The sequence below is a fragment of the Staurois parvus genome, unplaced genomic scaffold (assembly GCF_062004578.1).
Source record: "Staurois parvus isolate SC_StPar_1 unplaced genomic scaffold, SC_StPar_1.0 ptg000469l, whole genome shotgun sequence".
Classification (NCBI taxonomy): domain Eukaryota; kingdom Metazoa; phylum Chordata; class Amphibia; order Anura; family Ranidae; genus Staurois; species Staurois parvus.
In genome coordinates this window covers 1,618,794-1,643,409 of record NW_028318265.1, presented here as the reverse complement: position 1 = coordinate 1,643,409, position 24,616 = coordinate 1,618,794, and the positions used below count along the sequence as shown (strand labels likewise).

Below are 24,616 nucleotides of genomic sequence, written 5' to 3'. Positions count from 1 at the left end.
CAGTTACTACCTTTTGTACCACTAGCCCCTCCCTCCTAGATTGTAAGCTCCAAAGAGCAGGGCCCTCAAATCCCTCTTGTATTGAACTGTATTGTTGCTGTATTGTCTCCCGTTATATTGTAAAGCGCTGAGCAAACTGTTGGCTATATGTGGAGAAAGTCACCCCCCCCATCATTTTCTTTATTAACTTTCCATAACATTTTATTTCTTTGTTTCATCAGTTCTAATCCTTCTATACTCCATATTTTCACAAGAGGGCATCCCATTCACTTCAACTGGATCCCCAACATGCAAGCAACATGGAAAGAAGTCCTAGACTCTTTCCCAAAAATGCACCACAATGCACTGCATGGTGCTGTGGTACCATGTGGTTCGGCGCACAAGAAAAATGCAGTGCATCTACAGAAGCGTGAGGATGCCATGAACAATTCTTAGCACTGCCATGAGTCGGCTAAATCGCAACATTTTTCTCTGCTTGTTGGAAAAGTGTGCGATTTTGTGTGTGTTCCCATTACGCAGCAGCGTGAACCTCGAACAAGGGCTCTTACACAGCATCATGTTTTATGTACACTGCAATGCAGGACGGCAGCAACTAAAAACACATGAATTGTAATTACGACTAGGGCTAATGCAAGAGGCCATGAAAAAAGAAACAACTTTATCAGTAAACTTTAAAAAAAAAAATTCTAAACACAAGTGTATTGTTTTCTATGGACCCAGTTACACAGCTGCATAAAAATCAGCAGTATCACTGCGTTCATGAAAACAGCATATCTTTCATCTGAGCTCCTGCATATGGACCAAATTTTATATGTAACATTTACATGCATACAATCAAATGTACTCTATTGGAGTACTAGAGCAGCCTTCATTATGGCAACAGGAGGACACGCATTACAATGTAGTCAATAGCAACATCTGGAAAATGAGTTTTTTTGAAGTTGTCATTTTTATCATAATTTTTTGAAAAATTAAGAAATGTAAAAAAAAAAACCTTTCATAAAACAGTGAATTTAGCTGCTATAAGCAAGCATTTTTACTGAATGAAATAGATTCATTCAGTCTGCATTGTCATGATTAGCTGTGATTGGCCACAGCTAATCACATGGTACAGATGGGCTGTAATTGTCCCTGTCTGTACCATGTGATCACTATGACCGATCACAGCTAGTAATACAATTATACACAATGAATGGCATGAATCAAAGCCATTCATTGTTTACAATTGTCATGTGATCTGTTGTGACTGGTCACAGTGATCACATAGTACAGGCTGATACAGTGATCTGTCATCTGCTGTGTCCACGCCCACAGCATGGCCACTTAACTGCGTGTGAGGCGTGTTCCAGGTGGACATCATATGATGTCCACCCAGGAATGACGAAAGTCAATTTACAATAGACCGTGTGGGAAGTGTGGGGGATTTTTGGTAAATATGCATTTACACAACAAACACATGTGGCCGAAAAAAAAGCTGTCAGTTTCTCTTTACTAGACTTTTATAAGTTTTATCTTCCCAAAGGAAGAAATTCCACTCTTCACAAACATGCCTTACTCATGCCATCAATTTTCGGAAGCAACTATATTTGTGAGCAACTATATTCAAGGATGAAGCACAAAAAGGGCAACATAAGAACCAAAATATCTAAAGAGCTCCTTGAGTGTTCATTGAGAATTGCTACTCCATCCACAGTGTCATATATCACACTAATTGTATGTTTCCCTCTTTTACTTTTATAATAAAAAATATTGCAAACAAATGAAGTTCTATTACTATTATTATCTATCTCAGTGGTTGTAAAATGTGATCTGCCTGACTTTTTTTCTACTCATCAGCTATCCTTATTGATAGTGCATTTTATGTGTGGCCCAAGACAATTCCTCTTCTTCCAATGTGACCCAGGAAAGTCAAAAGGTTGGACTCCCCTGATGTAAATGGACCCTAAATTGTGTAACTTGTTAGAGATCCATTATCCTAAATATTTCCAGGATTCAGAGCTGACAATCTAATAAGAATCCCAGAACCCCGGTCCTCCAACTCCAACATTTATTTGTCCATCAATAATTGGATCTCCTTCAAAGTATAGGAAAGCAAACGATGAAACCCAACTGGCTCAGGAGGCAGCACATATACTTCCTTCTACACAAGTTTCTCATCTCCCCCATTCCAGCTGAAGGATACTGATGGAGGAAGTAAGCTGTGTACAGGAAAATATCTTCCCCTCAGAAATTGAACTTTATATTAGATACCAACAACAATGGAAAATGCTGGAAATTGTTTTATTAATGTCACCATTTATAAATGATCTCCTCCCCATAAAGTGATTAATGTGCTATGTAGACGACACAAGAATGAAAGACCCATAATACTTTCATCTCACTGACATTTCCAAAATTATGAGGTCTGTGCCAAAACACACACATACTATAGGCACAGATAATGAGAATTACACCCTGCATACAGGACAAGAGAAGTGGTACTGTGCAGAGTCCAGACATACAAAATAAGATCAGATACTGAGAATTACACCCAATATACAGGACCAGAAGTGGTACTGTGCAGAGTCCATACATACAAAATAAGATCAGACACTGAGAATTACACCCAATATACAGAATCAGAGAAGTGGGACTGTGCAGAGTCCAGACATACAGAATAAGATCGGATACTGAGAATTACACTATATATACAGGACAACAGAAGTGATACTGTGCAGAGTCCATACATACAGAATAAGATCAGATACTGAGAATTACACCATATATACAGGACCAGAGAAGTAGGACTGTACAGAGTCCATACATACAGAATAAGATCAGATACTGAGAATTACACCCAATATACAGGACCAGAGAAATGGGACTGTGCAGAGTCCATACATACAGAATAAGATCAGATACTAAGAATTACATCATATATACAGGACCAGAGAAGTGGGACTGTACAGAGTCCAGACATACAGAATAAGATCAGATACTGAGAATTACACCCAATATACAGAACAAGAGAAGTGGTACTGTGCAGAGTCCATACATACAGAATAGGATCAGATACTGAGAATTACACCCTGCATACAGGACAAGAGAAGTGGTACTGTGCAGGGTCCATACATACAGAATAAGATCAGATACTGAGAATTACACCAATACACAGGACAACAGAAGTGGTACTGTGCAGAGTCCATACATACAGAATAGGATCAGATACTGAGAATTACACCCAATATACAGAACAAGAGAAGTGGTACTGTGCAGAGTCCAGACATACAGAATAAGATGGGATACTGAGAATTACACCCAATATACAGGACAAGAGAAGTAGTACTGTGCAGAGTCCATACATACAGAATAAGATCAGATACTGAGAATTACACCAATACACAGGACAACAGAAGTAGTACTGTGCAGAGTCCATACATACAGAATAGGATCAGATACTGAGAATTACACCAATTCACAGGACAAGAGAAGTGGTACTATGCAGAGTCCATACATACAGAATAAGATCAGATACTGAGAATTACACCAATACACAGGACAACAGAAGTGGTACTGTGCAGAGTCCATACATACAGAATAGGATCAGATACTGATAATTACACCCAATATACAGAACAAGAGAAGTGGTACTGTGCAGAGTCCAGACATACAGAATAAGATGAGATACTGAGAATTACACCCAATATACAGGACAAGAGAAGTGGTACTGTGCAGAGTCCAGACATACAGAATAAGATCAGATACTGAGAATTACACCCAATACACAGTACAAGAAAAGTGGCACTGTGCAGAGTCCATACAATCAGAATAGGATCAGATACTGAGAATTACACCCTATATACAGGACAAGAGAAGTGGTACTGTGCAGAGTCCATACATACAGAATAGGATCAGATACTGAGACTTACACCCAATATACAGAACAAGAGAAGTGGTACTGAGCGGAGTCCAGACATACAAAATAGGATCAGATACTGAGAATTACACCCAGCATACAGAACAAGAGAAGTGGTACTGTTCAGAGTCCAAACACCAGTGGTACTGTGCAGTAAACATAGTAGTAGATAGGAAGTGCATAGTAGTAGACGGGAAGTTTGTTATAAGTGTATAAGAATGTTTTTTCTTTAACATAAGCAATTTAGATCCATCAGTGCAGAGTTTGCTCCCCCCACCCCACCTCCTAGACTGGGATTGTATGCTATTCCTCTTGTTTCTACATTTGGTCAGGCAGGAGAGCAGGAAGATCTGTGATGATGGAGGGAGAGAGTCCTGCTCTGCTCTCATCTGGAAGACATTAAACTCTGACGCACGACTATGTACTAAATTCCCCAGAGTCACCGTGTTCTCTGCGAGGCAGCACTGGAGACTAAATGAGTATCGGAAGAGTGGCGAGGGGGATGTACAGCTCACAGGAGAGCGCAGGCGTACAGATGGCAGTATGTTCACTGTTGGCCCTACTCCGCTCATCTGTCACACCTGTCAGTATATACTATGGCCAGAATTGGGTAGATCTTCTCCAAATGGTCCAGTTCAGGGGTTTCCAGTAAAGGGTACTGGTATATGTACACCATACAAAGACATTTATACAATTGTGCTCTTCCAGCCTTGTGGTAACAGTTTGGGGAAGGCCCCTTTCTCCTCCAGCATGACTGTGCCACTGTGTACAAAACCAGCTCCATAAAGACAAGGTTTGACCAGTTTAGTGTGGAAGAAATCAAGTGGCCTTCACAGAACACCTTTTGGAGGAATTGGAACGCTGATTCTGAGCCAGGTCTTTTCATCCAACACAACTACCTTGTAACGGTGTAGAAGGGAGCATAGTGTTCCCATTATTCCAGTATTCCCAGGCTGTACTTAAAGCCCTAGTGGAAGGGATTGTGGTTGCTTGGTAGGAGAGTGGAAAAGACCTGGTGTAGGAAGAAGGTCCTGGTTCTCTGGTTCGGTGAAAAACATCTGACAGCTGTTGGGATCAAGCAATGAGCTCCACCCTATGGAGACACTTATTTTGGATGTTCTTTCTGTGAATGCCAGGTTTTGGTACCCAGGCACCAAAGTTCTCCACCTGGTTACTCTAAATGGAACTGTGATGAGTTACATGTTGAATAAAGGATTAAATAGTTTTTACCCACCCCCAACAGAACTCGATATATATTTCTTCAGGGGAGGGGGGTAATATCTTTTTTAGGGACCACTCCCTGTATTTCTATATTCCTGGTCTAGGCCAAAATTCTGGGTACTGGGCTCACAGCTTCCTGGGATACCCACATCAGGTGTTCCAGGAGGAACCATGCTATTGGTGGGGAGGGGGGGTGCAAAAACCTTGGATAGACAGCTGTCCCCTTGATGATGCAGTGCAGAGCAAGTGGAGACAGCCACCCTCTGGTGATGTTAGAAGAAGATGGCAGCATGAGACCAGTTGTGCTGCAGCGAAGGAGCAGATCTGAAGGGAACACTTCTGAATCTTCTGGTCTGTAAGTATGCCTTTGGGAAACAACCTGGCTATACAGGTAAGATAGGAAGATGGAAGAATAGGGAGGGGGAGTTAGATTCCTCTTTAAGTAAATTTTCCCAATAAAAGAGCATGTGAGAGATGGAGAGCAGGGTTGTTAGTCAAAGACTAGGCTTAAAATGGTGGTGTAGACTGGTCTGACTCTTTTACAGTGGAAGCTTCATACGCCCCTGCAGGGTGAGGACATGGGATGCTACTTTAGTTCCCACTATGACAGTTCTGAATGTGTGGGATATTTTGTCCCTGGTTTGGAGCAAGGACAGCTCTGGTACGACTGGTCCAGAGGCCACTGTTTGAACTTCCCCAGGACAAGAAAACAGAGAAGTGTCTTGAGTTCAGGAAATGATTTAGCCCTGGACTGAATTATGCAGGTCCATCAAGCTAAGTCTGCAATGCAAACGTGGGTTCACCTGAAGCCCATGCTATGGCCTGACCTCACAAATGGTCACCAATTCTCATACTAATGGTCAAAGTTTTAGCATGGGATGTCCCACAAGCTCATATACGTGTGATGGTCAGGAGAATACAGACTTTTGGCTATACTGTATAGTGTGTATATAAGGTTGGATCAGTAGTTTGATGTGGAATGCTTCCCAAAATCCTTAAGGTACTGCTGGCTGTCGGGTATTGAACATTGAATTTTTTAAATAGTTCTAAACACATTAGAATTATTCCCTACATTGAGGTAAAAAAACTTTCCAATGCCTCTTCCCCTCTTCATCCCTAAACACTCTCGTCCCAGTGCTGTCCTGTCTGCAACAACACTGCTCTCACTTCCTGCTCTCACAGGATACAGTGTAAGCAGCAGGAGCCATTGGTTCGTTCTTGTGTGAAGGGATCAGGGGGGCCAGAGCCACACTGTGTGTGTCTATGGATGCACACATCTCAGCTCGGGAGTGTGCCCATGCCTGCTCCTTGCTGAGAGGGCACTCATAGGAAGAAGGCGCAAATAGTGCCAACGGGGGACTCCAGAAGAGGAGGTAAGTCACCGCTCTGTGCAATACCATTTCTTAGAGCAGATAAGTATAACATCTTTTTACTTTACATTTTAAAGAATGGATTTAATATCAATGCAGTTAAGCCGCGGTTCTGCCGCCCTTTAACCGCTCACCTGAACACTGAGAAGGAACTTTATGGGCTCATTTACACCTACACATGTGTATTACAACAGAAGCTACAACACACATGGATTAGTGAGGGTCCAACCTGAAGCATTCGTAAAATTTGGTCACTGCGAAAGGTGACAGAAATGAAACAAAGAAAGCAGGGATGCAATTAAAAGGCACGGTCCACCTTTTGCAAACACGAGTAAATGCAACATTGATCTAATGATTAGGGATGAGCTCAGGCAAGTTTGGATCCTAGTCTGAACCTATGTGAGCGAGTCCAACAGGAAGCTCTAACTATACTAAGCCAATCAACTGTATCCCCACAACTGCATGTATACAAGCAGCATGTATACGTGGCTGCAGGGTAGGAAATACCTCAGCTGGTAACTGGGCCTGTACAGGTGACCGCTTCTTGGCTGGCTCTCTCACATCGATTCAGATTAGGAACTGAACACGCCTGAGCTCATCTCCACTAATGATCAATGTGCATTTAGTACGTTTTTGCAATGAAGCCTGCAGAGCATTCCACTAAGGATCATGGTGTCGCAGGTGCAATGTACAGGCTCTTGCAGTGTTTTCCCTCAGACCTGTACAGGTGACTGCTTACTGGCAGGGTCACACACATGCGTTCGGACTAGGATCCAAATGCTTTCCGAGCTCATCCTCACTAACGATCAATGTGTATTTCCTTTTTTCTCCCTGCGATACCTGCAGAGCATTGCACCCATAACTGGCAAGCCGTAAGTGATATGCACAGGTTTTTGCACTCCCTCAGTGGAAAATCAGTGGAGAAGTACGGACCTGCTGGTTTGGGCTGGAGGATGTTCAGCTGGACTATTACTGTGATGAAACAGCTCTGCTGCCAGCTCTATGCTGAGTCCATCTACGCCCCTGGTGCCCAACCTGCGGCCCCTTAGTATTTGAAGTGTGACCCTTGGGCCCAGCACTCAGTAGAGGGAGCCATGGTTTGTAAAGGGCCTTAATACTAGTAAGGTCTAATGGTTTGCAATATGTCCCTAGGCTTTGGCTGTCTCCTACAGCATGACTTCAGTCTCCAACCACTCCTGTAGAATGGTCCAATCTGACCAATTCCTCTAGCAAGTCTTCCATCTGTGACAGTTTTCTGTACATCTAATAAATACTGCATGTGGCCCTTTAGAGACACTGAGGGCCACATTTGAGGCCCTGTTTGCTTTGTAACTTGACAGCCACTGCTCTATGCAGTCCAAGAGCAGCCACACTAGATTTATATAATTTTTGTGCTGGAAGAGGTACTCTGTGATTCAGGTAAGAAAGAGGGGTGGTTTGGGTTTTGGGGATATATGCGACCTGCTTCATGTTGTACCTTAAATTTAGCTCTTAAGCAAAGCCCTTGTGTGGTTCTCTACATTGAAAATAATAGATTAGAGTCAGTCGGTGGTAGAGAAAAAATCACAGAAATTTTTATATTAGCAGGTAAAAGGGATTTCTTACTGGTTATTTTCAACGTAGTAAAAACATGAAGGGCAGAAAGATTGTCCATATTGTCTATATACAGGTGAAATCAGTCTGTGGGTACAGAGTGGCCATGCTGGAATTGGTGGTCTAGCACTGGGTGTTGGCCGAATATTGCCTATTTATGCCAGTATCTGTGTCATCCACCACCAACATTCCTTGTGTTTCCCCATCTGTCCCACAAGCTGAGTTCCTGCTGTTGTCTCTTCATCCTCCAGGTGATTCTTAAAACTGAGCCCAAGGAAATGCAGCTGGTGTGTTCCCTTGGCCCAACCTCTGGGCCCCGAGAAGCCCCGTTCACATACACCAATGTATTATAGGAAGGTTGGATGGCACCTGACCAGGTGACATGAGGCTGCCACCCATTCTGAAGTCCTGTGAAAAGCCTGCTGTCTCTGGCTTCAAAAACATATAAACTATGTAGCAGGTAAACATAGAGTACTGCCTGGGTTCAGTCTGGGGGGAAAGCATTCACCTTAATCACTGTTTATTCATATAATAATATATAATATTATCTGTGAGAGCATTGACACTGGGCAGCTGTGTGGTCACATGAATTTATCAACATTGAAATCCAGAGATATGTCTGGAGACAAACCCGAGTAGCAAAACAGAAAATGGCACAGTATCAACATTGATTCCAGACCACACCTTGGTATCCCCTATATACCAAAATACAACGAAGAGATCAGAATTTGGTTGTGCAGTGCAGACACACACACTGTCAGTGCCAGATAAGTAAGGCCACGCTGAGATGAGTCTGTGGACCGTACAACCAAAATCAGATTCTCCCCTTCACACAGACGATGACGGTTAGACATAGGAATGCTAGCTCCTGAAAACATAATTTCCTATGACGAAACGAGTTCCGGTCAGTTGTCACTTCCGGCCACGGACATACGTGGCAACCATCTGTAATGTGGGATTGTCTATGTCCTTAAGGCAAACATTTCCTGATACTATGTGATAAAAACTGGCAATACTTTTCACTACGTGGAATTCCTCTCCTTCTTTCCCAATGTTGGGTAATGAGTACCTTCATCCATTTTGAGTCTGGGAAGCAATCTTGACTGGCGCACAGGAGAGCCCTTATGGAGTACATGGAAGCCATAATATCAAAGATATGGCAACACATGCTGGCTTTGACTCTCTTGCTCACAAAACAGCAGCAACCTTAGTTTGTTTGCTCATGGTATTTTTTTAATTTTTTGTTTTTTTGAGTTTTTAGATTCAGTTTGTCTTCACGAACACACACCCACAGCGAGAGGTTTAAGTTCATAATATTATTATTATTATTATACAGGATTTATACAGCGCCAACAGTTTGCTCAGCACTTTACAATATAACGGGAGACAATACAGTTCAATAAAAGAGGGATAGGAGGGCCCTGCTCCTCGGAGCTTACAATCTAGTAGGGAGGGGCTAGTGGTACAAAAGGTAGTAACTGTGGGGGATGGACTGGTTGGAAGAGTAGAAGATATAGAAGATAATAAATGAAACATAAGAATGTGGAAATATTAGCACCGGGTATGAATTTTCTGCTGACTGGTGAGAGGTGGGAACATTCCGAAATATACTGGTACCATAATGTCAAATATTGGGAAGCATGTGGCAAGCTCTTAGACACGGCCATGTCATAAAACACTTATCGGAGCACTGTCTTCTGCCAGAATGCCAATTAATTTAAACAAGCACTAGAGATCTTCTTATCAGCTAAACAAACATTCCATTGTTTAATTAAATCAGCCCAATTCAAGGAGATGAAAGGCGAGGAGGCGGATTTCACAGCAAATGGCTGGCAATGGCGCAGAGCCGTTTCTGGGCGGAGATGATTACACTGAGCTGGATGAGCTAATTAGAGCTGCAATTCAGATCTAATTCTGTGCAGAGAATTTATTGACTCAGCACCAGAAGTGGATGCGGATCGTTATGAGGCGGCAATAAACCGCATGGGATGTGAGGGGGCAAAGTGCAATGTGCGGGATGGAGATGCAGTGGAAGATCTCCACCTCCAGGACCAGTTTGTACAATTGTCTTCTCTAGAGGTGACAACACCCCAGATAAATCCCAATTGTCACTTTTGGAAACTCCACCTTTTTTCACTCCTGCTGGAGCCTGGGAATACACTTTCAATATTTCCACGAGCTCAGAATTAGGGGTCAAGTCACTAAAGGTTACTGCATATTAAGGTCATGTGACCCATTTTTTTTTAGAAATATCGCATGAAATAATAAAAGAGTCAATTCTTCAAAGTAAAATATTGAGTGTCAGGTAAATACAGCTTAAAAAAGGAGATAAATTATTAGCCCTGGTTCACACCGAACGTGACTTTGAAATGATTTCAAAGCTGCAGATCAGTGCGATTTCTGGTGCAACTTGCCTGACATCTGTGCGACTTCAAGCAAAAATCGCAATAAAATAGTGCAGTAACCTTTTTTTTTTCAAATAAGTGAGGCACCGCAAAATCTGAGTTGCACCAATTTAAATAGTCCCTTTGCCGACAATAATGTGACTTGTCATGCAATTTGGAACTGTCAAATCACATGGCATGTCACACTAGTGTGAACCAGGGCTTATAATCAATTCACTAAAGCAGCATTTCTCAACCAGGGTGCACCGGCTGAGAAACCCCGTAAATGCTGCATCAGCACACCGCAACCACATGCAATACACACAGTTGCGGGGTTGTTGCAGTGCAACCCTATTCACCTGGAGGCATACTTCCAGCTGTGGCCACAGCATTTGTACTCCCCCAGCTACTGCCTCTGCAGCTAAAGGGGGAGCACTTGGGGGTGGTACAAACAGCTCAGCCACATGGTTTTACCACCCTCCAACCTCACATGAAAACAAGCCTTTAGTTCACATCTATGTGGCTGCATGCAGGGCAGCCTTCTCATTTCCTGCATTTCCCAGAAATGCAGGGAAAGTTTCCCTGACCTGTTTTTCAAAAATTGCAACACACCAAACACACCCTGCATTTACCAATGGGTAGGGTACCATTAAGAATTAATGGCACCCCTAAAGAGCAGAATATTTGTCTGCGTGTCAGGAATGAGCACGATTTTGAGCGCGTTCCGCGACACACAGTAACGTGAACCAAGCCTTGGACAGGGGTGTCTTGAGACTGAAAATACTTTTCAAAAACACACACATTCTTTATTTATCACCTGCCAGAAGGCAGTCAATATGTTTGCAATGTACAAAATAACAATGAGGGGTACTCTGCCCTGGCCAGCAGGTTAAAGGAGAAGTACAGTCAAAGCTCTTTTGACTGTACTTCTCCAATGGATCACAGGAGTGCTGCACTCCTGTAACTGTAACCTATTTTCAGCTGACAATGGGCCAAAGTCCGCTGTCGGCTGACATCACTCAGCCAGTCCAGGCTGGGGAAAGATCCAGACTTTAAAGTTGGGATCCACCCCAGAGTCTGGAGCAGCACCTGGCTCAGCCTCTTAGTGGTCCACGGAGAGCCTGAGCCAGCTGCTCCCTCCCAGGGCCATCTTTAATATTGATTTGACTCTGGGAAAACATTTTCTTGAGTCCCCCATGAAATTTAGCTCTTCAACTGCTCTGAGACATACAATAAATAGCAGCTAAACTCAAAATCAGTTTACTGCAGCAGATCAGGTAGCAATTGCAATGATTGCCGGAGATTACAGAATATCATTACCACTCAATGACTGGTTGCTAGAAGTTACAGCGCACATTACAGCTCACTGATTAGTTGCTAGAGGTTACAGCACATGATTTCTGCTTGCTGATTGGTTGCTAGAGGATACTGCACATCATTACTGCTTACTGATTGGTTGCTAGAGGTTTCTGCACATCCTTACCGCTCACTGATTGATTGCTAGAAGAGGTTATTGCACATCATTACTGGTCACTGGTTGGTTGCTCAAGGTTACTGCACATTATTACCGCTCACTGATTGGTTGTTAGAGGTTACCACACATCAACACTGCTCACCCATTGGTTGCTAAAGGTTTCTGCACATTCTTACCACTCACTGATTACATCGCACTAATTGGTTGCTGAAGGTTACAGCACATCACCTCCCTGCCTGCTCACCATAGTCTGAGGTTAGGGGACCCGCCAATAGATAGAAAATTCCTACGACTCCTGAGATCAATGGCAGTGCTGGGCAGGAGAGTGTGATCAGTGGCATTGCTGGGGGGAGGATTGATGGGATCGGTGACAGATGTGGGGAGGATGGGATAAGTGGCAGTGCTGGGTGGATGGGATAAGTGACAGTGCTGATGGGTGGATGGGAAGTATGGAACAGCTGCTTTGGGCCCCACAACCATGACAGGGCCCAGGGCAGCTGCTCCTTTTGCCCCTCCTTAAAGATGGGGCACTGAGGGGGGGGGGGGCAGAGCACACAGCGAAGACTGACAGTCACTGCTCTCCGCTCAGAGTGGCTGTGAGAACTCAGCGATCAGCGGTCATGTGATTCACTGAGTTCTCACACGGCGGGGGATAGATGCAGCATTGGACCAATGATGCATCCACCTAGGTCAGTATAATTGGCGGGGGGGGGGATATCCCATACTTTTCTTTTAAAAGTGTACAATGTATCAGTGTGGAAATGTTCTGTCCTGAGCTCAGGGATGAAAAAGAAATTGTAACATTTCACCAGAAGAAGATTGTTCTGTGAATGAAAGCATACTAAAATGTTTTCAGAATTTCATAATATTTCAGGGTGAATTTATTTCTTCCTCTGGTGCAGGGTTAGCATGTTAAAAAGAATTTCAAAAATGTAACGCTAAATTTAAGTGATAAATATTGCTAAACATAAATATTTAACACATTTAGTAAATAACATTTTTTTTTAGTGAATTGACTACTTCATCTCCCTTTTGTTTAGTATTTGTATATTTACTCCTGAATTTAGCGCTGAGCCCCACCTAAGGTCTGGTTCACATTAGTGCGGGCCATGCGGCCATTCATTTGAACCTTTTCCAAAACACATCCACAAGGAAACCACATGGTCATTCTGACCATGTGATTTCCACGTGGTTCCTGCACCAGCGATCGTGTTGCGGGATGAGATGCGTCTCGCAAGAAAAATGCAAAGCGTTGGGGGTTATTTACTACTCAGCTTCCAGGTTTTTTTGTCAAAGCCCAAAGCAGGCCATAGATGAGCCAAGAAATGAACAAAATTTGTGTCAATTGTTGAATTGTTTATTTTTCACATCATTATTGTGTAAGCTGTGACACATGATCCAACATGCTGGGTTTTTTTAAGAAAATTTAAACAATTGATGGCACAATTGTATTTCGTTTTCCAATTGACAAAACGTTTGTTTTTTTGACTCATCTATGTCCTGCTCAAAGCAGAGTTCCACTCACCCTGTCAAAAAATAAAAGTCAGCAGCTACAAAAACTGTAGCTGCTGACTTTTAAAAACCAGCCACTTACCTGTCCCTGGGTCCCGTGGTGTGTCCCCTGCAGCCCGTTTCACGGGATGTCCTGTATTCCAGGAGGTCGGCATCTTCCTGTATTCCAGGAGGCCGGAATCTTCAGTGTGGGCACCCGGCTGTGATAGCTTGCGGCTTCACAGCCGGGTACCCACTGCGCATGCGCGAGTAGCGCTGCGCTTCATAAATGGTTCTGTAGTCTTCTGGGACCTGTCACATGTCCCAAAAGACTACAGGGAGGGAGGACACCTTCCATTTCCAATTGCCTAGGCGATTGGACCGGACGTGGGAGCGGGTACCTGCAGAACTTCCCCTTTTGGGTGGAGCTCCGCTTTAATTAAACAAGCTGAAGTTAGAAGCTGATTGGCTACCATGCACAGCTGCACCTTATTCTGCACTTTCTGGTTTTAGTAAATCTCCCCCATTGTGTTTACTCCTTATATGCTGTGTATACTCTTTATACTCACTATATACACTGTATATACTCTCTAAGTATACTTTCTCACATACTAGATATATTCTCTCTATATTCTGTATATACTATCTATATACTGTATATACTGTACACTTTCTATATACTGTATATACTCCAGTTTTAGGACCGAATTGGATGCAGTATTGTCCCAAATTTTATCATTAGTGGTTCTACGACTGGTCACATGAAAACTGGACAGCCAGGTCCACACGGACGCCATCCCTATGTCAGCCAGCCGCGCAATGGCATTATATGTGACCAGGTCTCACTGAGTTCCGGTTAATTAGACATCGGTATCTTTATGGTCAGCCAGTTAAACTCAGGCCACCAATCTGCACAAACATAATCTACAGAACGGCGAAAGTGACGTCACCTCCCAGCTAATGTACAGAACAGCAGACGTGCCGTCATGGAAACCTCTGAACATAAACAGTGAGCATAGCCGCCTGACGTGCGGTCACAAAGGTTAATTGTAGTAAGGAATGGTAGGGAGGATTGTACAGGAAACCAGCTGGATGCGACTACTCAGAATGTGGCTGCAAATATGCTGGGAGTTGCAGTTCTTCTGCAGCTGGACACAAAGTAGACGGAAACCTGAACTGCAAGCTATTTGGTTTACTCTGCAAACTGTGTATCATAAGTGTTTAACATTTTTTTAAAAATAATTTTTTTCCCCTCTTTGTTCTATCCCAATGCTGCTAATCACCGGCAGCCTCTTTGCAGCCACTTCATGTCTACGTGTACTCCAAAGATGGCTGCATGGTATTTCTCAGGGTGGGTTTCATGATGATGACAACAGTGGACCATGCCTGTGTGATGTGCTATGAAATTGTAACTTGTAGTCTCCATGGGAAACACATGTGGCATGGTGACAACACAGGAACACACTGGGAAACAGGAATGGAGCGTTGTCACTCTTTAACAGGAAGTGTTTGAACAAGAACCTTCATGACAGAATCACCAAGGAGTAATTAAAGTTGCTTTAAGCTCCAGGCAAAAAAATGCTTTCCCATGCAGTGAGAAGGTGCCCGTACTGCATGAGATATCTGCTCATTTTTTTCTATGGGCAAGGAGAATGAACCTCCTAGCACAAGACCGGTCCAGCACCCCAATGTTTCAGTGGTTCTGAATAGTGGACATCATCACATTCAGAGAAGGCTAGACAGACCGGGAACAGTCCACTGCTGGACCATGGGGGAGTGCCGTTTTCCGGCAGATCAAAGGATTGGATGAGTATGAGCGTTCTTCTCACCCCTAGACAAAATAAGCAGTAGATGCATGCAGTGCGAGCACAGCCCCACTACATGGGGAAAAAATAATCTGCCCAGAGTTCAACTTTAAATGAAATCTGCAGATTTAAAAAGATATAAAATTACTTTTGAAATAACAGTAACATGTTAAAGCTAATATTAGATATTAGTAATTGGTTTTACAGCTATTGTAACAGTGAACACCTAAAGGCAAGGGTTCGTACTTCACAGCCACACCCCAAACACTGATATGCAAATAGAGACTTTTCAGCCTGCAAAGTCATAATATTGCCACGCTCCACTGCAATGCAACTCTGTTTCTATTGGCTTGAAGGCTTAGTGCACTGCACTGAAAGATGCAGCAGGGGGCAGGCTAAGGTTCGGACTCAGCTGGCATAAATATGGGTGTCAGAGGCACCTGAGGGCTACTCTCTTTGTAAATGGCAGCTATTAAGATCTGCAGCAAGCTTAAACATTGAAAACTAAATGGCAGACGTTGGTACTGTATAAACATCTCTCTGAAGGAGGAAGAGTTTTATCCATCATCATCTGGCTGTTATAACATGAGAATTAGTCATTTTGGGGGAATGCCTGGCAGTCCTGACATTTCTGTTGCCCTAGGCAAGAGCCTACATGGCCTTTCCACAGAGCCAGCCATGAGATTACAATCTAATCTTCTTATTTTTTTACATTGTCAGTGTTTATTAATTTTGAACATATGTATTATGGAGGAGAATGATTTCTTACAACACTTCTGCCCTGGTGGGAATGCTGTGCTGGTCCTGTGTGATGATATCCAGCTTGTGGCCTCGGCAGCACCCTATCCCTGGAATTCTTCATCCAGCTATATGCATGCTGCCTAAAACAAACATGGCATTGTGCCGGAGATAATTCCAGACAGATATCTGGTGTTTATTTTTATGTTTATAGTGTTTTTATTCTCAGAATTGGTAATTTATTGGTGTGAATGGACGATCTATGTCACACGCCTCCAATGGGTGAAGATGATAAATCCTGGAGAAATGTTCCTGGCCAATCACAGGGGTCAGCGGGATGGAATATATCTCAGGACTGGAGACGTGATCTTATGAAGTTCAGCAACAAAAATTCCCAACTGTCCAGAGAATTGAACCGAGCCAAACTCCGGCAAGTTCACGGAAGGCAGATCCGCCCCAAATCCCAAAGTGGAAATCTGTAGACAAAGTCACAAATATCTGTGTGCCGTGAAAGAGAAACGGAGAGTTGTTCCTTCAAACGTTCCTTATATGACTCTGGAAGCATAAAGCTGTCCCAGGAAATGTCCCTTATATGACTCTGGGACCAGAGAGCTGTCCCTTGCATTTTCTACTATATGACTATGGGGCCAGAGAGCTGTCCCTTACATTTTCCACTATTTGACTATGGGGCCAGAGAGCTGTCCCTCATATTGTCCACTATATGACCCTGGAGAGTTGTCCCTAGAAATGTCCCCTTTATGACTCTGGGGCTTGAAAGCTATCCCTTATATTGTCCCCTATATGACTCTGGGGCTGGAGAGATGTCCCTCATATTGTCCACAATATGACTGTGGGGGCAGTGAGCTGACCCTAGAAATGTCCAATGTATGACTTGATGACCAGACAGTTCTCCCTAGAAAAGTCCCCTACATGACTTGAGCTGTCCCTGGAAATGTTCCTTATATGACTATGGGTCCAGAGAGCTGTCCCTTTAAATGTCCCCTACATGACTCTGGGACTGGAGAGCTTCCCCAAGAAATGCCCCCTATATGACCATAGGTCCAGGAAGCTGTACCTGGAAACGTCCCCTATATGGTGCCATCACTGACCTCCCCACGAAATTGATTACTCTCCATTATCAATCACTTCATGATAAAGTGTATCAAAAGCCAAACATTTCTTTGTCTTAGGCAGCGTGGTAAGGGGTTAGAGGGGTTACGTGGAGCCATGATGTTTATTTTAGTTCTGGGTAGAGTGTGGAATAGTTAGACCCTCTGTCAGGATTTTTTTTGCTGTCTGCTTCCCCATTGGGGAGATTAACCCTCTATTGGTTTCACCAAATCAGAAAGTGATGGGAAATCAAAAATGTGAGGTTGCCATTGTGGTTACCATGGCCTACTTTGGAAGTATCTTGTTAGGGTTCGGGTACCCAAGCATGGAGTGAAATGGTCACATGAGTATGATTCTTGGAGGGTTCCTCAGGAAACCACCACAAATAGAGGGGTGCAGTAAAAGAAAAAAACAGTCACAACTGGCCTTATGAAATATTTCAGTTGTAAATATAATTGTAGAGGCTAATTACATTTTTTTTACCATAATTAAAGCAGAATGCCAATCAATTATAGATAAAAATGAACAGTCCATTGAAAGAAATATTAACAAAGTCATCATCTGCTATAATATTCCACTTCAATTCAAAGGTTTCCCCTGAATTGCTTTTTTTCTGCCACAAGCTGTCCTCAGTCTCATGGAAAGCCTCAATAAACCCACTTCCTTTGAGCCCAGGTCATCCTGGGCCCACCCCCAGCTTGACTGGATGATGAAAGAGGAGGTAGCACAGTGAAGAACTCATCCCTCTGTCATTTTTCTCTCTCCTCTTATCACCATGCTTTATGTTAGTGCATGAACTGATTGGCTCCTTGTACTGCTTCTTCCTCTCACATTGCAGCCCTGCTGTACAGGGACTACAAGAGGCTGATACAGGTCACATTTGCATACTTACATGGCTGGCAATTAAACAATAAATGTAACAATGTATTAATGGTTACAGACCTGCATTCAATTGTGCCTTTTGTATCTGCCTGGAGCTTTAAAGGGTTAGTTTGCCTTTACAGAAAAAAATGTAAAAGTGAGTTAACAACAAACATCTTCCCCACCCCACAAGTCCCCGCTGTACTTACCTTGCCTGCTGAACTGTCAGCACCCTCACAGCCATTCCAGTGGTCCAGGGATTTGAAATCCCTGCTCTTCTCTGTCAGCGGTTCCAGGTCGGTCCAAATAGATTCTGATTGGTTAGTGCCGTAATTGTGAATGTTTACAGGAATTTCCCATGTCTGGCCTTCCAGGAGAGCTCTGAGCCCTGATACTAGGACTCTGACATTGCTTTAAAGTATTTTGTTAAAGTAGTTTGCATTAAACTTGAATTCTCATAAAGATGTTGGAAGATAACAGAAGGAGATGCAAATCTTGTGCTGCCACAGACAGCGTTGCCACTAATCTTCACCCGCCGGCCACCATCAAACTGACGGACTGCTGAAACACTCTGGATGTTTATTGTTCGGGGTTATTGGCTGCAAATCTGTAGCTCAGTTTCTCTAAGGCGAGGATGTTACACGCCGTTCACCGCAGCACAGAAGGGGCCTCGTGTCTCACAAACATGTTACATTAAACACACACAGCCGCCACCAGATCCATGTGGAAAGTTGGGAGGCAGCCCGGGAAGACAAGTCTTTGTAGAGGGTCATTAAGGACAGGGCAGAAACATTGCACAAATAATAAAGGAAAAATCACCTAAGAGAGCAGCCAATCCCACCCGCCGAGGCCAAGATGTTACAGCAAGCGGCAACGCGCCAAATCTAAAAACAAAACAAAGCCGCAGCACATAAACTTCTCATCAAACGCTGCGCAATGCGACCAGGAACAGCCGCCAGAGCGCAGGATACAGAACCGGATCCGGCCAGTCATCGAGTGCTGGGAATGTTGGGAACTGAGCAACAATCCGCTAACCGTAAATAAAAATCTTCTTTTGTAACAAAAATCAATCTTCAAAGAATATCCATCTCCAATAAAACAATCCCATCTGGCAGGTCAACTGGTAAACAGACAAACCGGAGTAAACTCACCTAACTTGAAGAAAGCTAGAGAGAAGAAGGCAACAAGCAGATAATTGGGGACAACTAGAAGACTACTAGAGATAACTAGCTAAAAATTAAAGCGGAGCTCCACCCAAAAGGGGAAGCGGAAGGTGTCCTCCCTCCCTGTAGTCTTTTGGGACATGTGACAGGTCCCAGAAGACTACAGGACCATTCATGAAGCGCAGCGCTACTCATGCATGCACAGTGGGCACCTGGCTGTGAAGCCGCAAGCTATCACAGCCGGGTGCCCACACTGAAGATGCCGGCCTCCTGGGATACAGGACGGCCGGTGAAACGAGCTGTGGGGGGACACACCACGGGACCGAGGGACAGGTAAGTGGCTGTTTTATAAATGTCAGCAGCTACAGTTTTTGTAGCTACTGACTTTTATTTTTTGATAGGTCGAGTGGAACTTTAAGCAGCCCATAGATTATGAAATTTTCCTATCTTCCACCACTGGTGAAAGGAAAGAAAATTACTTGATTCTCCATCAACACAGTCAGGGTAGATGGGGGAATCTCTCCTGCAGTGCTACAATGTTCTGCCAGTGGGCGGCCTTCCCCCACTGGCAGAACACAATGATCACTGCTGGCAGCTATAGCTGCTGGCAGTGATCGCATGAAAACAAATCTAACAGGCTGTTTAAATTGAAGTTGATCGATGAAACTACTTCAGTACAACCAGCCTGCCCATAGAAGGATTGAACCCTGGCCGGTCCCTGCTGAACTGGCCCAGATTTGCTGCACCCATGACCAGCTTTAGAGACAACTAACAAATTACTAGGAGATGACAAAAACAACATGCAGAAAACTAGAAATTAGTAGGCAATAACAATGGACAACTAAAGGAAATTGAAGGAATAACCAAAGGATAACTAGATGATAACCAAAGACAGCTAGAAGGTGATTGGAGCCAATCAGAAGAAAATTAGAGAAAACTACTAGACTACTAACAACTAGATTATTAGGAGATAAATAGTGGATAAATAGAAATGTCTAGGTGCTAGAGGTAACAGGGAGATGATTAGCAAAAACTAGAAGATAACTAGACAAAAACCCAAAAGTAAACTAGAGAAAGCCAGCAGATAACGTAAAGCAGTAGTAAACCGCATTTAAAAAAAAATCCCCTACAAGGTAAGGGTAAAATGTGCTAGTATGTATCGCATATTATTATTATTATTTTTATACAGGATTTATATAGCACCAACAGTTTGCTCAGCGCTTTACAATATAACGGGAGACAATACAGCAACAATACAGTTCAATACAAGAGGGAAAGGAGGGCCCTGCTCCTTGGAGCTTACAATCTAGGATATTAGCACATTGTGAAGGACTTACCTAAAATCGAAGCCCTCCAGCTGTGAGTTGCCAGGGCTTCCATCTTTACCCGGTCTTCTTTCCTGGTTTGTGAGCTCCAATCATCTGACTGGCTGAGCTGCTGTGACGTCAGGAGCCACGCACAGTGCATTCCCATGTCGTTCCTTCAGAGCGCATGCACTGTCTTTTAAAAACAGCTACTATCTGCTAAACGGTTTACATTCAGGAGACATTAATGTCACCTACAGGTGAGCTTTATTATAATGGTTCTAAACCCTAAACATATTTTACCTTAATGCATTCCTTGCATTGGTTTTGGCCCCACATTAACCCCATCACCCCCCCCCCCCCTCGCATACTTACCTGAGCCCTCATTCAAGGGCGCCATGCACATCTGCAGCTTTTCTCTTCCCTCACTTCCGTGTCTTACTGGCTTTGCTGAGGCACCAGATGCCATTGGCTTTTGCTGCTGTCAATCAATGCCAGTGATGAGGGAGCAGGGGGTGGGTCTGAGACCTTCTGTCTGTGTCAATGGGCTCAGCAGCTGGGTTCGGGAGCGAGGCACACACAAATGCCCCAATGCTAAGTGGCTTCCCATGAAGGTCACTGGACAGAGAGGAAGAGCAAAGAACACCAGTAGGGGACCCGAGAAGAGGAGGTTTGGGGCCGTTGTGCAAAACCATTGCATATAAATATAGAGATGTTTGTTATTTTTTTTAAGGAAAACGTTTTTCCTTTACAATCAGTTTAAAGTGTTACTAAACCCACAACAGTAAAATCAGTCTGTATATGCCGTAGCGTATGCTTGTTATACTCACTGTGGAACCTAAGGGGTTAATCCTCTGCATTGTGTAAAAATGCTGTTTGATCCTGACTTCTCTGATCCCCCCCTTTTGCTAGTGCCCCCCCCCTTATCTACAGATAAGACATATCATGTGGAGTCACTCTGCACATGCTCTGATTGGTGTGTATTGCTAGAGAGTTTTTGTTTCTTGGGAGAATGCATGTGATCAGCACAGGGCCAATCGGCAATGTTCATACAGAGGTCAGGAGTTCTGCATCCTCCTAGAGCAGAATGCACTACTTTTTAAAACGCACTATAACCGGATTGCATCGTACAAAAATTCCATACAATCCAGTGAGGGCAGGTGTGGGTAAACACACTGCGTTTTCAACCTGTGTTGTTAAATTTTTACTGTCACCCATTGCAGATTGCAAAAGCAGTGTGTATTGCATGCGGATTGAATCGCACTAGAACGCACTGCGCATTCCTGTGTGATTCAGATGCGGGCATGGCGTGAACCGGCCCTAATTCTGGGTCTGATCTACAACTTGTCATACAACTCACAAACCTGGGAGATAGTGGTCAGTGAATTTTTGCGACGCTCAGGATATTGGATACATTCAGGAGAATCATGGGATCTACTGGTGGCTTCTGGGAATGAGACAGAGAAGCGATACAGGAAGTCAGTGGTAGTGAGTTCAGACGTGACAATTCTCCGCAGACGCAGCTGTATATCAAACATCTGTTTAATGACATCAGCAGAGAATCTGCCCAAATATCGCTTTATTAATGTAAACCAGGTATAACTTCTATCACATTTCCCATCATCCTTCAGTTCGGGAACACAGATGTCCGCCACTCAGCATGTCCTGATAACCGCATATCAGACGTATAGATCGCGAACACTCTGGGAAAAGGCGCAGTGCTGGTACTGGGGGGCTATTCCCAGGGGAGCTTCTCGCCGCACAGCCATGGAAATGATTAAGTGCAGCTAATGAACACTCTTCCACCCCTCCATATTTGCCGCATACCAAACGCGGGAATCGTGCGTCCGGCCCTTTAATCCTTCATAAAGGCCTTGCCGTTCCCACACCCTCATGTCATCGCCCCTCCTTGCGGATTTCTTATCGCCCGCTGCCGGCGTGTTTTCATTCCTCCGTCGTTTATCTTTTGTATGAGCACAGAGGGGTCGGCTCAAGCTGAGGGACCCTTGACTTCGAGAAATGTATGAATATGGCAGATGACCCCTCTCAGCCCATGACCACGGCGTGTCCCGCTGTGTAAGGTTTTCATCGTCCCGCTGCGCCTGTGGGGACAGCCGAGACAAATTGCGGCTCCACATAGGGGCAAAAATAAGACGATTATTCACAGAGACAGACGTTTGTTGTTACAGCTGTTACTGTTATAATGACCACCATTCGCAGCACTGGCAGCCATATTGGAAAGAGGCGCAAAGTGTCTCATGCCGTCAACAATTCCTAGAAAATCTATACACTGATAAAACAACTTGGAAATAAATGTAGGTACCAGGGATGAGCTTTTGGTTTGGTCCCAACCCATGTTGGAACCAAATTTTGCTTGTTCAGGGGTTCGGCAAACAACTGAACTCAATGGGTGTTTGGCCAAGCCGAATTTCTGACTGCATGCAGTGGAAAGCCAAACATTTAGCAGCAGTATAGCTACTGCCGCTGGTTAATAGAAAGCCAGCGGCCACTGGTGTCCTAAAGCTGGACATACACTGTTACATTTCCAGGCGATTCCTCTGAGTTCCAACACTGGGTGGCCCTATTGGCTCCACAAAAGTAATTCGCTCAATTGATTTTTGCCAAGCAGACGTGCCCACCTTCCCCCAATCCAGATCCAGGTTCTCTGGTGGGTCCTCTTTGACATCCATACCAGATCCTCATCCTCTCAAATGAAAACCACATACACATTCTACTGCCTGAACCAGCCATATTTCAATCCATCTATGCCCAGCTTTTCAGAGCATTCCTCCACCACAAATCATCCTCCTAGCTTACACTTGCATTGTTGCTGCCCTGGCCTCAATCCTAAGGGCCTTGCTTGCCTCCTTCAGAACATCTTCTCACACAAACTCAATGCACTGAGCTAGCAACTCCCTACTGCACTGGCTTCCACCTGTCTCCTAGGTGAAGCCCTCCTGACTGCTGAGCAGAGTCCTCCTCTGTCTGCCAGGGTGCAGCCCTGAACCCTAGTTCTGCCTAAAATAAAAAGCCTGTATATAACTTCCCAATCAGTGGATTGGAAACTTCATCCCTCCCAAGTCTCTATGAAGCCTCTGGACTCCAGGTTCCAAGTCAGTTTTTACCAACATCTGAGAAGCTGGCAGTGTGATGTCATGTGATCATTCAGACCCAATGTAGTGAAAGCTGGCAGTGATGATGTCATGTTATCATTCAAAAGCAATGTAGTGAAAGCTGGCAGTTTTTATGACATCGTGATCATTCATAGCCAATGTTGTGAAAGCTTACAGTGTGATGACATTACAGGTGGTCTATTGGGAGATCAGAGGCCATGCTACTGCCAGTACATGGGCTTCTCACACAATCGTTAATATTCCTATACGTTTATAAATGCTGGCATGATGGACAGCCAAAGACAGACGTGAGAAATGTGAAGAGAGAGAATAATTTATCTGTAATAGTAGGTGCAGCGTAGGGCAATTTCCATTCTCAGATCCAGGACTGGCAGATGGCAGATTGTGTACTCTTTATTGCTCTTTATCCTGTAGGTAACTGAGTCTCATCTAATAGAATGGCTGTGAGGGGAACAGAGAAGAATCATATACTATACACAGGTGATGGATGGCGCAACTTCTGGCATTCTTGGCATCAATAAAGAGTCTATTGAGCTCTCCTCTCCAGGGTGCCAAAGTGGCACGCACACACGTGTGTTAAGCGTTCTTTCGATTTAAACACGAAAGGTTCGCTGGCAAGGGACAGTTACTGTGCACCTGTTTAAAGGTCACAAACGAGATATGTTTTGCCTTTTGTTTTGTGTCCCCAAAGGATCCACCACTGTTATTCTGGAAGATTTGCACTGGTAGTATCAGCGCCTGTCCCTGAATACGATTCAAAGGTCTCATCATAATCGGCATTGTCTCTGTAATCAGTCAGTGTTCTATCGCTGCAGAACGTCGCCTAATATACAGGACAAACTCTTTATTCTGGTTGCACTTTAAAGGTCAGAACTGCTCTTCATTTTTTTCTTTTCTCAAGTAATGAGACCCACATGGCTTTGAAGCACTGAAGTCCTGGTTTCAACCCCAACCAGGGCTCTAACTCCATAGAGTGAGTATGTTCTCCCCTTTTCTCCGAGGGTTTTCTTTTTCTACTTTGGTTTCCTCCCACTTGCTTCTGTAGGTCCCCACAGTGCCAGTCTTCACTACAT

The 24,616-nt window shown here is 44.0% G+C and overlaps 1 protein-coding gene across 4 annotated transcripts in view; it reads right to left on the bottom strand.

The window, feature by feature from the left end:
* Window positions 1-24,616, bottom strand: part of PDE3A (phosphodiesterase 3A) — a 294,071-nt gene that overhangs the window by 184,029 nt on the left and 85,426 nt on the right. Inside the window, exon 1 of one of the 4 annotated variants that reach the window (XM_089689117.1) lies at window positions 18,152-18,521. The exons of the other annotated variants lie outside the window; for them this stretch is intronic. The gene's annotated coding sequence lies outside the window, so the exon portion shown is untranslated. Of the gene's footprint in view, window positions 1-18,151; window positions 18,522-24,616 lie in introns of those variants that run through there. 4 annotated transcript variants of the gene reach the window in all.